The sequence below is a fragment of the Marmota marmota genome, unplaced genomic scaffold (assembly GCF_001458135.2).
Source record: "Marmota marmota marmota unplaced genomic scaffold, marMar, whole genome shotgun sequence".
Lineage (NCBI taxonomy): Eukaryota > Metazoa > Chordata > Mammalia > Rodentia > Sciuridae > Marmota > Marmota marmota.
The window spans coordinates 47,862,736-47,880,402 of record NW_026000174.1 but is presented as its reverse complement, the minus strand read 5'-3'; positions in this window follow the sequence as shown (position 1 = coordinate 47,880,402).

Sequence of the window (17,667 nt, the reverse complement as noted above, 5' to 3'; positions counted from 1 at the left end):
TCCTAAGACCTGCATGCTCACCATTAATGGGCAATACATTTGTTGTCATTCATGGTCATTGTGTGCTGAAGTTATTCTTTGAATTCTTTACTAGAATAGTAAAATGAGTAATTTTAGTATCAAGGACTGAACATAGAAGTATATTATGTTTTTATGGATTTCTCATACATACTAAAATGTATATAAAATGAAATAACGGATAATATTTAAGGAAAACTCCATATGGTCACACTCAACCCAAGCATGCCTGAAGTAACCCTCCAAGACTGAATTTTTTCACAGCCACACAAAGTAACTACATCATTTCATGAAAAGCAATTTTTGTTTTCTTTACATTTTCAGCATCTATATCACTAAAACAAAGTATACTGGATTTTTGCCTGCATTTAAAATTTATGTAGCCTCTAATCTACAAATTTTTGTAATGAGCTTTAATTTTCTCAAAAATACAATTTGAAGATGAATCACTCATATCGATCCATGAAGATTTAGTTCATTCATTTCTGTCATGGATTTATATTTCATTGTTTAAAATAAAATCTCAAAATATGATATGTATTTGAGGGACTTGTAGGGGGGGGTTAAAATTATTTAGGAGTTTGTGAGCATGTTTGCTACTGTGTGTGTGGATTTATTTGTTGATTTTGAATTATATAGATTTTTCAACTGATACTATGTGCTTATTTTATAATGCTGTAATAAAACAGTTTTGTTTATATCCTTTTGTGCAACTGAAAGTGGAATTTATGGAACTGCAACGTGTAAACATGGTGATTGTGAAATTCTATCTCATGAGTTTTAATTTTAATTTACTTGATTATTAATGAGGTTGCATATCTTCTCTATGTTTATGTGTCGTTCTGATTATTTTCCCATTTTTCTGTAAAATGGTTTATACTTTTATATTAAATCCCAGTATAAATTTTATAATCAGAATGGTAAGTCTTTGTTGAAGAATTCGTTAGGTTTTCTTTGTTGAAAACCTGACATTTTAATCTATTTGTGATTTATATTTTAACACCCTTTGATGCCTGATGTACAGGAATTATTAATAGTAATGACACCAAATGTATTGGTTTAACTTTATAGTTGCATTTTTTTGGTTTGTTTAAAAAGTTATGGAGTAATATTTTATTGATTCTGAAATATTTGTTTCATTGATAAGACTTTAATTTTATGAATTTGTTTCCTTCATTACAATATGATATAGAGATTTAATTTCAGGTGGTTTTCTTTTTCTTCTTAATATACTATCAATTTTCCCAGAACCACACATTAAATAACCAATCCTTCAAAAAGGCTTGCAAAAACGGCTTTGCTAATAATAACTTCACTCTGTAATTCCATTAATGGGCTTTATGTTCTATTTCATTTGGTAATTAATGTGTGTGTATACCAATATCACACTGTGTACATTAGCTCTTGGCAAACCATGTCTTGCGCACTAAATATAAGTTAATTACTGTTTTGTTACTAGTCTGAGAACTAGTAATTCTTTTCACATTTTTTTGCTGGTTTAAAGTCAAAACAAGGAAAATATGTCATAGCAAATGGAATTATATAATCAAATTTTACTATCTATTGATCAACCTCTGTTGGAATCCAATCATATCCAAACATCTTATCTATAAATGGTTTAGTACTACAATGGCAGAGAGGAATGGTTCTCACAGAAACCCCAAATCCAAAATATTTACTTCCTGCTCCTCTACAGAAAAAAAAAAAAATGTGCTGATCATTATTAGATTGAAAGACAAATTTCTTTGCAATCCTTTTTCCTAGCAAATCCACTCTATTTCACTCTTACAATAATGACGTTATACAAGCCTGTGGGTTCAAATTTCCTTAGACATCCACATTTTCTGTGTTCTTTTTATTATATGATATAGTCACCAACGCTCAACTACATCCAACAATCTAACATGGACATAGTGGATATTTTCAGTCCCAAATTGCTTTACAGTCATATTGCTGACCCCGCATTTCTGCCTCTGCCGATTTAATTCTGTGCCACCTCAGCATCTATATGCATTCTTAAAATTATTATTCAATCCAGAATTTTAGTTCTTTTATCAAGAGGACTATGCACTTTATCTAGTATGCCTATACCATGTTTTCTAGGATTTTTAATTTTGTTTTCTTATCCAGTTACATTAAAGATTGAAAAAAATATTTTCATTAAACAAATGCTGCCAATCCATTTATTAGGTGTGAGACAGTATGAGTGAAAGTAAGATTGGAATTGGCAACAGAAAGTGCATCCAGAAAGAAGACTCCATGACCTAGAAGCTGTAAGATATGGATAATTTATACAAGGTGAGAATCTCTGTTTTCAAGTTTTAGGATTCTGTGTTATTTTGGAACTATATCTCTGAAAATATATTGCAAGTATATTGCATAATATATTGGGAAGATCCAAATGGCATCTATCTTTCAGGTTATAGGTTCAATATATGAGAAAATCATCTACTCATTTGTGCCTTATATGTTTCCTTATACCAAGAAAGTGACTCCATATTAATTAATATTATATCAGAAAATGTGGCTAATGGAAATTATGCTTTTATGTTAAATAGTCTATATCATGGGACATGGCTTTTCCCTCCTAAAATGTTATTTTAACCAATACCAAATTCACAGATGGGAATGAGAGCACCTAAACTCTATCTCTTTTACATTTATATCTAAGAGAAATTCATCAGATATATGTATGAGTTCAAATATTACTGAGAGCATATAGTTTTACTATTTTACAAATGACATTATTCTTAATAATTGATATAATAACTTGGGTCCATTTCTGTGACTATTTTATATGGAAACAATAAAACATGGTTTATGTGAAAATTTTAATCAAAAACAAATTTAAGTAAACCAAGAGGTATTCAGTGCAAATTCCAGAAGGCCAGAAGAAAATGCTTCCTATAAAGCTAATTTTCCTGGACAGCACTCCCTGGCCTTTCTGTTGGTCACACGTTTCCACAGTGTACCACTGACACCTATAGCCTTCCAATCTTCTGAAATAACTCATTCTTGGTCAGTAAATCTTGACCTCTTTGTAATCTATGAAAATGTGCATGGCATGCCATCATGCATCTAGACAGTGAGTCTTTATAACTAAATCAGTCCTGTACCCAGCAAGTATCTCCCTATAAATTCCATGAATGGAATTCTTACTAACCACCCAATCACTTTACCAAACAGCCTACAAATTTTAAAACATTTATCTTCCTCTTTGAAGTTTAACAATGTGGACTTCAATCTGACACTGTCTTGAGTTATGATCTAAGAAAATTCTGATTACTCAAGAGCAAACAATGTGCGCATTTAGTCATAAGTGTGAGAGTTAATAGATATGAGTGTGTATGAGTATTTGAGAATGTCTCTATAGAGCAATAATATGACAATAAATGGAAAATAAATTAACTCTGAAAGGGGACTCTAGCAATCTGAGTTTAAGCAACTCCTCCAGGTGATAATAATGCATGTTCAATTATAAGAATTATGTTTTTGCTCCAGTATCTTCAGTTGAATATGCTTCTAATATTGCTAACACTACATAATATTACATATCAAAATGAATCAGAGTTGACACATTACTCTGAAAGCATAAGCTGCAAAGGAATAAAATGTGAGTGAAAATACATAATTTGCTAATTAATATTTTAAAAACACTTTCTAAGCAACTTAAATGAGCTCTACATCTCTAAACTGTGCTCAGTTATTCAATATTGAAATATTTAACAGGAATAATACATTATTAGGGATGTAATATGAAACCAAAAAGTCTTCATTGCAAACATAATAGAAGATTACATAAACAAGTTAAATCTTTTCTGTAGCAATTACTTACGTGCATTTTAGTGTTTTATTCATTTGTGTTACTGACCAAACTAAGTATTGTTATCCAAAGAGGAAAAGAAATTAAATTAAATATTCTGAAACTGAACCATTCTCTTACAGCTTTTCCAATTATATTCATATTGTTTTCTTAATCACTTTTTTAAGAAATCTAAAATAATTCATATTTCCAATTAATAATATTGAAGTTAATTTCACTTTTTTCTTTTATTTGTGCTATGGAGACTATCTTTGCATTCTACTGACTTATACTAGTCAATAACTTTTTTATAATATTTCCCTACATCACATGTGTGAATTGACCTTCTGACTACTTGAATTTATAAACCTAAATATTCAATCTGTGGTTTTCCAATTACTCAGGTATAAAATGTCCTCTCTTCAACTTTCAAATTCAGTTTATTAGTATAAACTGCTTGATATAACTGCATTAATTTTCATTGGTTGGTTTGTATTTTTCTAAGTTGAATGTTTTAATTATGAGTTTTCCCAAATGGAAAACATCAAAACAGAGTACCAACAGAGTTCAAAAATACTTCTTCGTTTTATATCTATAGCACTGAAATTTTAAGAAACTCATTTTCCTTTTGGATTACAACAAATTTAAATTTAATGCTTACAGTACAACAAATTTAAAGTTAGTGCTTGTGAAATATATTGCAATGATTGACTTACTTGGTTTTCTGCTCAGATTAGAATGGCTAAGAAACATTAAAAATGGCTCAAATGCATTCACACTAAAATATTAAACTGCTAATCCTCTACAGGACCTGAAGAACAAGTATGGATGATGCCAAATATATGAAATTGGAGCTATTTTATAAGTAGACAAACAAAACTTAATAAGAAAGAAATACAAAACTAATATATAACACTAGAAGTTTCCATTCTAAATATTCTTGGCATTAAGTTTCAATATCAATGGAATAACTCTATTCTTCTAAATTTATGTTACACTTTAAAAATTATAAAGCCTGTTCACATACATTAATCAGATACCATTAATGCAATATTAAATATTAATGTATCTGCCAAACTTAATGTTTTGAAAATTAAACTCTCGATCATTTCAATAGAACAATTTCCTTTCCCTAAATTTAGACTTTTAAATATCAGCTAACAGATATTCTTTTCTTTCAGCAACTTAGGTAAAAAATGATTGGATTAGTTTTAAGTACTTTCATTTCACCTGTAAACTGTATCACTTTTACTGATATTGTAATTTTCAAATGTACAATATGTTTACAGATGTGACCTGCATTTAGTCTGCCTTGTTCCTATTTTGATTTTTGTTGAGTCTCCTGCCCGCTTGCCAAAAGGTAGGATGCTTCAGGCCCATGTACAATTGAAAGCAGAGGCATCCTTAAGCTTTAAGGCATTGAAAAAACCAGAAAATGCATCATATCACATACAGAAGTGAAAAAGTCTGTGTTTTGTGGTGTTTTTTTTTTTTCATAAAAGTTTTCAAAAAGTTTTTTAAACATTGATTGGATTATGTCTCTTTCATTGCAATTAATTTGCAAACAATAACAAATTGAGGTTCTATCTTCAAAAATCTGCACAGAATCTGGTTATATTATTAGCAACTCCACCATTCCCACACTGCCCAGACTACTATTAATTCTCCTGAGTATAGTTAAAATAGACTACAATTTCCAGCCTCACTGACCTTCTGCTTAGGTTCAACACCTCTGCTGGACAGATCCTGATTAAAAACAAGTTTGATTATGTCAGTGCCCTCCCTTATAGCTCACTCCAAGTCCAGTTTCCTTATGGAGTCTACATGCCAACTAGGATCTGCTCTCTCCTCCACTTTGTCTACACCTACCCATTCTACCACTCACTTCACTCCAAACACTCTGAACTTAATATTTTTAGCATGCAAGCTAGGCAAGCTCAAACCTTATAGCTCTGGCATTGGTTCATTCTTCTGCCAGCTCTTCTACTGTATGTCACATGTATCATCCATTTACATCTTCCTAGTTACCTCTGGGATGTCCCCTTTCAGGGAAGTCTTCCCAAGTCATCATACCCAATGATTAAAGCCCACTCCTGATCAGTCTCCTTCCCTTCTCTGGTTATACATGTCCTTGACATACGTCTGCATGAACACACTTGTGAGTGTTCATTTCAGGTGCTAATTTGTCTAGGCTACAGTACCCAGTCATTTAACCAAACAGAATTCTAGATATTTCCGTGAGGATATTTTTTAGGTGACTTTAACAATTAATTATGCAGACTTTGATTAAAGCAGATTACCATCATGATGGGGGTCGACCTCATCCAATCTGCTCATTACCTTAAAGGAGAAAATACTGACATCCTCCAGGTAGGGGTGGGGATTCTGCCATCAGACTGGTTTTAACTCTACCTCCAGCTCTTCCCCAAGTCTCTGAATTTTAGACTTGCCAAATCCTTGAGTGCCAGAAAATCCCCCTGCCCCTCCCTCTTTCTCTATGAATGGCACATTGTGAATCTTATAAATGAAACATATTTGAGTCATCTCCCCTGAAATTGGCCAAGCAGCCATGATCCCAAACTAGTACTTTCACCTATCAGAATACATTTTTCTTTTTCTGAATGTGTCACCTTATTGCATTTTCTTTAAAATGGCCTCAAATCCATCCAACAGTCATTCTCTCTTCCTCACTTGTGCTGCTCAGAACCCGCATGCATGTAATCACTCATTCAATATCTGTGCTTCACATTGCTGTGTTGCTGTGCTTCTTTTTGAGAGTATGTTCATGACTATATTTCATAAATAAATGTTGAACACCTACTGCTATATTCTGAGGGTTTCTGGATACTGAGTAAAAAGCACTTAATAAGCCAAACCAATTTCTGACCTCAGGAATCAGAAGAGACAGAAAAGCAAATAAACCAACAGAAAAACAGGTTAAAGAATATGTGAAAAAAGAAAATAAAGTAAACAGGATTCCAAGAAAAGGGATATTGTTGGGGAATATACCTCACATAGGTTGGTCACGGAAATTCCTTCAGAAAAGATGACATTGAAACTGGGATCTGAGTGAGGAGAAAGAATCAGAGTAAAAGGTCTCATTTTTTAGAACTCAGCCAATAATAGATTTTAAAATTTATTTTTCTAGCACTGAGGATTAAATTTAGGCATGGTTTACCACTGCTACATACACATCCCCTACTTTTAAGTTTTGAGGTAGGGTTTTGCTAAGTTTCTGAAGCTGACTTCAAAGTGGCAATCTCTTGCCTCAGTCTCCAAAGTAGTTAGGCTTCTAAGTGGGCACCTCTGAGCAGGGCTAAAAAAATCACATTACAATTTATAAAGCAATATAAAATATTTAGAAATATTGCTGTTAGGGAAGAGAATAATATATATCTGAAATTGGTAATGATTAGTATGAATATCCTAGCTCACCAGTATTCATTTACTAATTAATCATTTATTCATATATTTACATAGTATTTGCTTTAAGAAATATTTATTGACCATTCATTAAATACCAAGTCCAATTATAAGCAATGAAAGTAAAACAAAACAACAAAAATTTCTGCACTCAGAGCTTGGAAGTTTCTAACTTTCAATTGAGAGTGATATAAAAAAAAGTAAGCTGATATCTAATGTAATATTGATATCAAAAAATGTTAGACAAAACAAAGCAAGTGGGTAGAGGTAAATGCCTCATACCATTTCAGATGAGATGGTCAAGAAAAGGTCTGAGTATGTCATATTTGGCCATTGTCCTAAATGAAATGAATGATCTAGTGATCCAGGGGTCCAGGAAGAGGAACTATTCAGGGGAAAGTCTCTGAGGCCGAGAGGTGCTTCATAGTGACAATAATGTTGACAGAATGGCAAGACTGCATGCATGACATCATGTATGGTAGGAAATGTAGCCAAACACTGATGTCACTTGCATTTCACACAAAAAAAATTAGATATGTTGTTGCATCAGCAAGTAAAGTAATAGTTCAGATTTATTTTGTAGGTGAAAGCAATGCTAATATGTGTTCAATGAAATTTGGTGCAAGATTGTAGGGGAAGAGAGAAATGAATCATACCAACTCCTAAGTTATTCTGATGAATTCCAGGGATATGAAATAAGATGGGATGAGATGAAGTGCAAGATTTTGTGGGAGTCATATTAATTGTTCAGTCTGGAACATGCATTGTTCAAATGCAGATATCGGACTTTCAAGTAAGATATAAAGTTGTTATTGGGTAAGAAGCTCTGAAATTGAAGGGAGATGTTAATATTGGGTATATAAATTAAGGGTTATAGAATGTAGATATCACTTAAAACTATCAGATTAGAAAAATTTTGAATAAATATAAAAATAAAGACACCACAGGAATAAGCGCTAGGTTATTATTCTAAGGGAGGTTAGAAAGGGGATGTAATGTTATCCTGGTCAATGCTTAACAACTGATTCTCAGGAGTTGGGAAATGAACAGATTTCTAGTGTTTTATTTCTGTGGCATAACTTCTGTTATCACTTGTGGCCCTACGCTTTCAACATGACATCAATCAACTTGCAAAATTCATAAAAATTTAATGATCTCTTTTGAGTTGATATGGCTGATTCTAGGTAACCACTCAGAAAGCAGAATCCTGCAGTGGAAACAAAAGCAATAAAAAACCTCCAGTAAGGCATAAGGACAGTGTGGTGTGTCAGAAATAAAGCCAAGAAAGCATTCTGGGAAGGATAAAGTGATCAAATATGTCAAAGCTGCTTAGAGGTCAAGTGCAATGAAAATAGAGCATTGGTCATTGGGATTGCCAATGCAAAGATTGTTGCTAACTTGTATAGAGGGGGTTTGCATGGAGTTGAGGTTTCCAACATATGATTAGCATAAGTTCAGAAGGTACTGGGGTAAGAAAGTGTAGCAGGAAGTACGGATGATTCTTCTGAAGAGTTTTACATTTAAGGGAAACAAAAAAGATCACAGAGATGGTCTTGAATTAATTGTATTTGGCAATAGGACAGGAGAATTCCCTTGATATTCAGTGTCTCTCAGTTGCTAGTATAAAAAAAAATAGGGTCAAATAGAGTCTTTTTTGTGCATGTCTGTCAAAGTGTTTCAATAGTATAATTTAGCCTTGCAAATTATTTAGGTTAAGTATGTCAGGCTTCTACTACAAACTTACTCCTGAATATTAGTGGCTTAATGACAATGAGAGACATGGAGATTTGGGGAAGGAATACGGTTCTACTCCATGTAATAATAGGGAAACCAAATGATGGGAACTGAATCTTCAGGGGCACAGGTTCAACATGCCTCATGGCCTGAGTCCTCCTCTGGACTCTGCAGCCAGAAGTGACCTATTGACTGTAGACCAGACAGTATGTCAATGGTTCTTAAACAACTGGCCAGGCAGTCTATACCCAATGTTTTATTTAAATCGCTGAAATGTTGACATTATAGTTTTTTAATAAAAGAAAGAAAGAAAGAAAGAAACAAACAAACAAACCCAGGGATGTGGTTCTGTGGTAAAGTACTTGCCTAGCATATGAAAGGCCCTGGATTTATTCTATGGCACTAAAACAAAACAGAACAAAACAAAAAACCTGCTGATAAATACAACCAAAGACACTGATTAGAATATGAAGATAAATATATATATATATATATATATATATATATATATATATATAGAGAGAGAGAGAGAGAGAGAGAGAGAGAGAGAGAGAAAGAGATAGAGACAGAGAGAAAACTGAATTTGTCTAATTTTTGCCCAGAAATTGCCCCCAATTTTAGCAATAACCAATTATGTAATCTGGCGCAATTGACCTTTTGAAATTCAATTTCATTATTTATAAAATGATGGAGCCAAATAAAGTACTTTAGACATACCATGTGGTTCAATTTTTAAAAAGTAAAGTAAGACATTCAGTCTCCCAGTTTACTTCAATTATATTTTTTCTTTAAATCATTTAGAAAATTAATAATATCAGTAGATATTTGGCAGGTCCATTAAGTCCACTTTAGCTTTCAGTCCACTAACAAGTGGTCATTAAATGTTCTGGTTACTATATGTCAAGTTGACCCTCAAATGCCACCATTCTATGACAAAATTCCGTGTTGCTTCAGCATTTCAGGCTGTGCCTCAATGAAAAACTTGTCTTTTAAAATTTTGTCTTTTTCTTTCTTTACTTTTTAATTTTTTTTTGGCTTACTGATTAATAATTGCTTACTAAACATTGAGCGTAATAAAAATTGTGTAATCTGGAAGAGTCTACAATTATAAGAAGTATAATTTTAAATTCTATGTGTTATATGAGAGCCATATCCCATGAATAAATGGGGGCAAATTCAAGAAATCCAGCAGTTTCCAGAAATGCCACATCCCAAATCTCTCAATCTTTTAGCAAAGCTGTGTCCAGTATAGTTCCACCAACCAAAGACAGATTATTTTCTCCCCAAACTGTTTATCATTAGACATCTCCATTAATCAGATGAAAAATTACTACTTAAAAAGTGATTTATTTATACTCCTTTCAACCAAAGACACTGATTGGACCATCAAGATTACCCCAAGTGCAAATATATCATAAGCCACTCTGTCAACACCACAGCAAGTGAGCTTGGCAGTAAGGTGCCAGCGTGATTATGCAAATGCCACCATTATTGGCTTATCAGTCAAACCCACCGCCAGGATGCCTGGGAGACATATTTCAATAAAAGGAGATGGAATGTATCTCAGTCCCACAGACATTAATAATTTATGATTAATCAGTTTATGAAGACTTGCTAACAGCAGAAGGAAATAGGAAGATGGATTCTCTCTCTCTTTGGATTTAACATTACTTTTCTCCCAGGCTAAACCTAATCACTGCGTTTCTGAACACCAGATAATTGACTAGCCATTTACTTAAACTTCCCCCAAAGGGCATCAATAACCATCCCAGGGGTCCATCTTTGATCATGGTGGTCATGTTGAATTGACTCCTAATTATGCAGTTTAGGGAGCAGCCAAGATGAAGCCACCCAGAAGGGAGCTGGATCCATTCAACTAAGAGCACACACAGCTTTGTGAAATTCTGGGGGACATTGGTGGGGCCCCATTAATTTGTACATTCATGAAATTGATAAAATAAAAGCAATAATATAAAGAAGAAATAACTGAACATATGGAGATGATTGGGTCATAAAGGCAAAACTTCATGAACATCATTAATGCTTTTATAAAAGGGACCCTAAGAGTTCATTAGTCTCTTCTACCACGTGAGGAAACAATGAAAAGATGGCCATTTGCACACCAGGAATCTGGTCCTCTCCAGACACCAAATTTGTCACGACCTTGATGTTGAACTTCCCAGGCTCCAAGACCAAGAGAAATAAATGCCATTGTAATAGGTCACCTAGTTGATGATATTTCATTATATCATCCTGAATAGACCAAGACAGTTCATGAGAACAACCTCTCTGAAAAAAGGTTAAGATAGCACATCTTATTTAATATTTGACACATATTTGCATATATGATTATTTTAAATTGTTCTCTTGAAAACTGATATTTCAAAACTGACACGGCGAAAACTAAAAAGTGATGTTTAAAACAATTATTCTATTTTGGGGGTAAACAGACATTTTAAAATTAGGAACTGCTACTTTATTTAATTTCTTTTAAAGAATATATAATCTGGCTCATCAATTAGAAAAGAATTACATGTCAGAGAAGAGAACTCTTTCCTGAGATCTGTTTGAGGTCTCAAATGGGGGTAAGTGGAAAGTGATATTATAAGTTCAATTTTCGTAAAACTCAGAGAAGCAACACAAATACAAAATCTAATTTCATTGATGGCTTTGTGCTATAGTTATAGCTCTTAGCATTTTAAAAACTTTCTATTTACTCTATTATAGTCATCTATCTATTATTTTCTAATATAAAGTAGAAAATAAATAATTTGAGTCAAATAAACAAGAATTCCTACAAAATATCTCCTTTTTATTCAATGTGTTTTCATGGTCAGCACAGTTCCAAGAAGTTCTTTTCCTATTATCAAGATAAATTGTGCTTCTTTTCTGATTGTTACAGAAGCTACTTCTGGAGGAAAATTATAAAAATGGAATTTAGTTACGTATAAAAGAATATATTTGAGGGGGCTTGCTCTCCATTTTCATAGTACTAAACATTCAGGTTTTATTCTTACATCAAAATACAGTCAACCCCTAGTTCTATACCCAATACCAAAATCTGATGATGCTCTAGTCTAATATATAAAATGACAAAGTATTAGCATATAACCTTAGCATCTTTCTATATACTTTAAATCATCCCTAAATTACTTTTAATACCTAATACAATGCTATACAAATAATTGTTATTCTCTGTTATGTAGGGAATGACAAGGAAAATGTTTTTACATATTCAGTACAGAACAAATATTTAAAAATATTTTGTTCCACAGTTGGTTCAATCTATGGATCTGGAACCTACCCACAAAGAGTGCTGAGAGTATACCTTTTTCTAATAATATAAATCATGTTATGGTTTGGATGTGTGGTGTCCCCCAAACACTCACATGTGAGACAATGCAAAAAGGTTCAGAGGAGAAATGATTGGGTTGTGAGAGTCTTAATCCAATCAACAAATTAATCCCATGATAGGGATTAACTGAGTGACAACTGAAGTGGTAGGGTGTCGCTGAAGGAGGTGGGAATTGGGGCGTAGCTATTTGTATCTGGCCAGTGGAATCTCTCTACTTTCTGATCATCCTGTGAGCTGCTTCCCTCAGCCACACTCTTCTGCCATGAGCCCTGAGGAATGGAGTCTGCTGTCTATGGTTTAAGACCTGTGAAACTGAACCCCAAATAAACTTTTCCTCCCTTATAGTTGTTCTGGTCAGGTCCTTTAGTCACAGAGGAGAAAAAGTTGACTAAAACAAATTATAAATATATCAATAAGACATGATGCCTAATTCACTTTCCTAGGTGGTTGAGGTAGGTATAACAAAGTGGTGAGTTCTGCCAATCTCTTCTATGAGACTCAAATTCAATGCCAATAAGTGAATTCAGACTCCTTTGTGGGCTTAATCCAATTGTCCCTCACCTTCTGCTTTCCTGGTCCTTCAGAATCTTTATTCAGCTGTGCTCTTGGGCCATGTTGTTTATCTGCTGGCTCTTAATCTTGGATAGATTTTGAAATAGTGGTGTCATATCCTGGCCTTCTGATTTAGTTGGTATGGGGTGCCTCTGACCATAAACTATTCAAAGTTTTCCCAGATGTTTATAGTTAGTAGCACAGTTCTAACTTACACCGTCTCCACTGATGACTTGCCTGTGTGTCATTGTTTGGGCTTTGACTCCAATAAACATGCTCAGATTTGACTTTTAGTATTATCCATCTGTTGTCAGGGTCATTATTCATTCAATCATGTATTGTTTCATCTAAGAAACATGTAGGACTATGATACTATATTGGTAATCGGAAGTGCATAGTAAATACTGAGTGTGTCCTCAGAGACCTTACAAGATGCTAACATTGATAGGTATTGGAAATTACAGAAAATGGTCTCTCTCTCTACAAGTGATAACTCACTGCTGGTATAAATAATCCAAGATATTTTTACTGCTTCCAGATTAAACAAAACAGAGCATTTACATCACCCTATGTAAAAACAAACAAACAAACAACAACAACAACAACAAAAAAAAAAAGCCTGTTGCTACCTTAAAGCATCATTTATGGAGGAATGCAGATTTTATTTTCCAGAGGATTTTTCCATTAATTTTTATTAATTTTCTTATAGAACAACTTTTTCAGTTATTTGAGGTATAACAGTAACTCAGAACACTGCCTTAAGAGTATATCATTGCTTTACTATACTTTATGTCCATGTCTCTATATCGGAAGCAATCCAACAATGCCAAGGAAATTTGAGGAAAGAAATTATTATAAAAGATTAGGGAGACAATTTTGCATTAATTGGACAAGTCTTGACAATTCTGCTGCTTTGGCACTGTTAAACATTAATGCTAAGGGTTTTATAATAGTTGTATTTTAAGATATTTTATTATTATTTAATCACATAGCATTTTTCTAAGTGCTTTTGATAGGCTGTGTTGTAATTAAATTTTGACATGTTGCACTGCACAATGGTTTTGAAACTATAAGTTATGCAACTAATTGATAATTCAAACCCTAATTGAGATAATGAAGCTGGTCTTGGACATCAATGAGATGGTCACTAATTAGCTTCTTAGTATCTGTTTACGAGATGAGTGGAGAGTAGGCCCAGGGTGATATTGCTGCAGTAAAGTTAATAGGAGAGGATAATGTGGGTGAAATGGATTGGAGAAAAGGAGAGTTTCCTTCTAATAAACCTCTGCAGTGCTTGAGAGCTTTAAAAGTGGCTTTCGATTATTCTCCCTTCTGTCCATTCTCAATAGGTGAAGTGGGAGAAGTGTAGCCCAAGCAAATGATCCACAAATATTAATTACCCTGAATTAGGGATTATAGACTAGAGGGAAGTTCATTGCAAAATATTAGGTTTTGGATATAAGAGATTTGGGTTTTAAGTTTACACAAGCAACCTCTACTAAGTTATTGCAATGTTTTCCCTTTGGGCTTTGTTTGTATGGAAAAGAAAGATGGCCTTTACTGCCTTCATTAATAAATTTAGTAGTTATTATGATAATAAAATTATAACATAACATTTAGTAAACCTCTTTCATGTGTCAAAGACTGAGTTAAGGGGGCTATACATGCATTGCTCATTAAATTATTGTTTTTTTGGTTGGTAGGGACTGGGATTGAACTCAGTAGCACTCAATCACTGAGCCACATCCCCAGCCCTATTTTGTATTTTATTTAGAGACAGGGTCTCACTGAATTGCTCAGCACCTCGCTGTTGCTGAGGCTGGCTTTGAACTTGTGCTCCTCCTGTCTCAGCCCTGCAAGCCACTGGGATTGCAGGCATATGCCACCACTCCCAGCACTCATTAAATTCTTACAACAAACAAATTGGATACTACTATTTATGAATAAACAAGGTATTAGATTTAGAGAAAGGTTAAATAATTTATCTGGGTCCATAAAGCTAGAAACTGTGAGGCTTTACATTTAAACTACAAATTCTAAGACAAACCACACGGTATATATCCACCACCATGTCATGCTGCTTCATGTTTTGAGATGTTCCATTAATAAACACTGATCAAGGTAACTAAATTGATCATATGCAAGAAACTCAGTAAAGTAAAAAATAATTCCCCAATACTATTCCAGTTAGATAAACACATTCAGCACAGTTAGATTTGAACCAATGATTAACAAATCATAAAGATCTTGTTCTTTCTTCAACACCAGATAGCTATATAAAACACACATGCCCCATTTTTTTATGATGTTGTATCAAAATAATAGGTAGTCAGTTTTATTCTGATTATTAACCACTATTCTTTCTCAATATCATGAGCTCTATTAAAATTCAGATTGGTATTTCAAAACATCTGAAGATTTCAAATTGCCTAGGTTGATGAAACAGTTTTTGGAAGTTTAAGTCTCTTTGTATTACATTTAACTCTACCACAAAAAATATTGAAAATTGACATTAAGTCACATAATGTCCTTCTGAGTTAAGCAGGACAGGCATTCATATCTTTACTTTCTTGTGTAACACACTGGAGATCAGAAAATTAATTAACCTTTCAAGAAACATGCCAGGAGAAGGTTGGGGTAAGTGGAATACACGGTTTAAGGTAGAACTTACCGAATTGCTGTCAGTGTTTTATAGATCTGATCCTAATCTAGGGCTCAAGCATCTTTTAGTTGAGAACCAATTAAAAACAGTGATTCTAATTTTAAATCTCTAGTATTGAATGCAAACCTTTATTTATCCTCAGTCTAATACTCATATAATTACTTCAATGACTGTTAGAGATTTTCTTATTCTTTTCAGCATGGCCTTCAATCCATGTTCTAGCTATTTTTCCAATCTTGATTTCTAGATGTCTCTGATTAATTTTACAATTCTTTCTCTAATGAATTCTGACTTTGCTGATTCTCCTGGTGCTACTCTCTCTTGGTTAACTCTGTTTGTCTTCCTAGTCCCCTTCATGTTTCTTACTCTTCTTTCCCTTAGATGTAGATACACTACATTCTGAGCTCTTTTCATTCTACACATATTTTCTTATGTTTTCAATAATTCACTCATTCAACAAAACACCTATGAAAGTCTCATTACATACCTGGCTATTCCAGATTCTCATTTAATTCTCCCTTAAACACAATATCTGCCCTCATAGAACTGAAATTCTAGCCATCATATGCAGAAAGTTTTCAAATCAATACTTAAATATACTTTGTAAGATACTAATCATTTTTACATAGAGGAAAAAAATATAGCAAGGGACCATGGTAACAAGGGTACCATCTAATAAAATGACATTTCAACATAGACATGAATAAAATGAAGAGGATAATCAGATTTTTCACAAGGAAAGAATAGCTTCAATAAATGTAATATCAATTTTATAAAACCCACTGTGTTTGAAATTTGCTTGACACACCCAAGAGTACCAAAGAGATCCCTGTGGCTGAGGTTCAGTGAGCAAGAAAGAGATATGCATGAGATATGCAAAGAGGTAGAGACATAAAGAACATGGAAGCTCTGGAGGCTGAATAAGCTAGGAGGAAAGCTGCTACAGGAACCCAAATTAACAGTAGTTTGGATATAACAGAAGTGGATTTGTCTCCATGGAAAGCGTATGGTTGAGCCCTCAGATATGATGACTTCCTTCCATGCTGTAGGAAGTACTAGACTTTTGGGTCTTTCTGTTTTGTAGTTTTAAATACAGTGCCTACAAAATCACATCTAAGGTAGCTATGTTATTGTCTTGACACTTGTAACAAGAGAGAAAGTTGGAAGAAATGTCTTTTACTTGGAAAGCATGACCAGTAACTGCAACACATCACTTTTATTAGTGTTTTAGTGTTTTCCCCCCCGCAGAACCAGTCACATAACCAAAATTAAGCCCAAGATTGGAGAAATGTAGTTTTTACCTACATGTCTGTGTCATCAGCTCACAGCTCTGTTGCTACAAAAGTGAGGATGAATATGAGAGAGAAAGAGAGAGAGAGAGAGAGAGAGAGAGAGAGAAAACGCGAGCGAGTGCATGCAAGCGCAATCTTTACAGCAAAGCAGAGAAGAATTGTGGACTTAATTCTAGATAATAGAAAATCTCTAGGAAATTTAAGCACAGGGATGATTTACATTTACATGTAACTCAGATTTTGAAAAAAATTTTGTATAGCTTTGTGTGGAAACCAGAAGTTGGCTGTTTTGTTAGAGAGGTGGTGATTTTGGCAAGAGGAAGCAAGAAGACTGGCTAGGAGGAAGTGTCTTTGTTTTATCAATCTCAAGTCTATGTATTTATTTTACATCATTCTTAAATTTTTAATTTTATAATTTATTGGATTCTCCTCAATTATATCCAGTATTCAAATTTCAAATATCTGAATGAACTCTTTTTTTAATCTTTTCTCCTAATATGATATTAATTCTTTCTATATTTCTATATTTTCCTTCTCAATAAATGGTAGATAGCAAATTGTGTGTATTTTCCTTTTCATATTTCACACCCATAGTACAAAAACTCCTCATACAGCCATTTTTTTTCTCTCTTTTTATCAATCCTTTTTAGTTAAACATGATGGTACAATTCATTTTGACATAATTATGAAAGTACTGTGGTATGAATGTCACACAGTTTTGTTGTTGGTTTTTTTCTCAACTAATAGATTTTGATTTTAGGATGGTTTTAGATTTATAGAAAAATTAAGCAGAGAACCAGTATTTCTCAAGTAACCTCTCCTCCTCCTC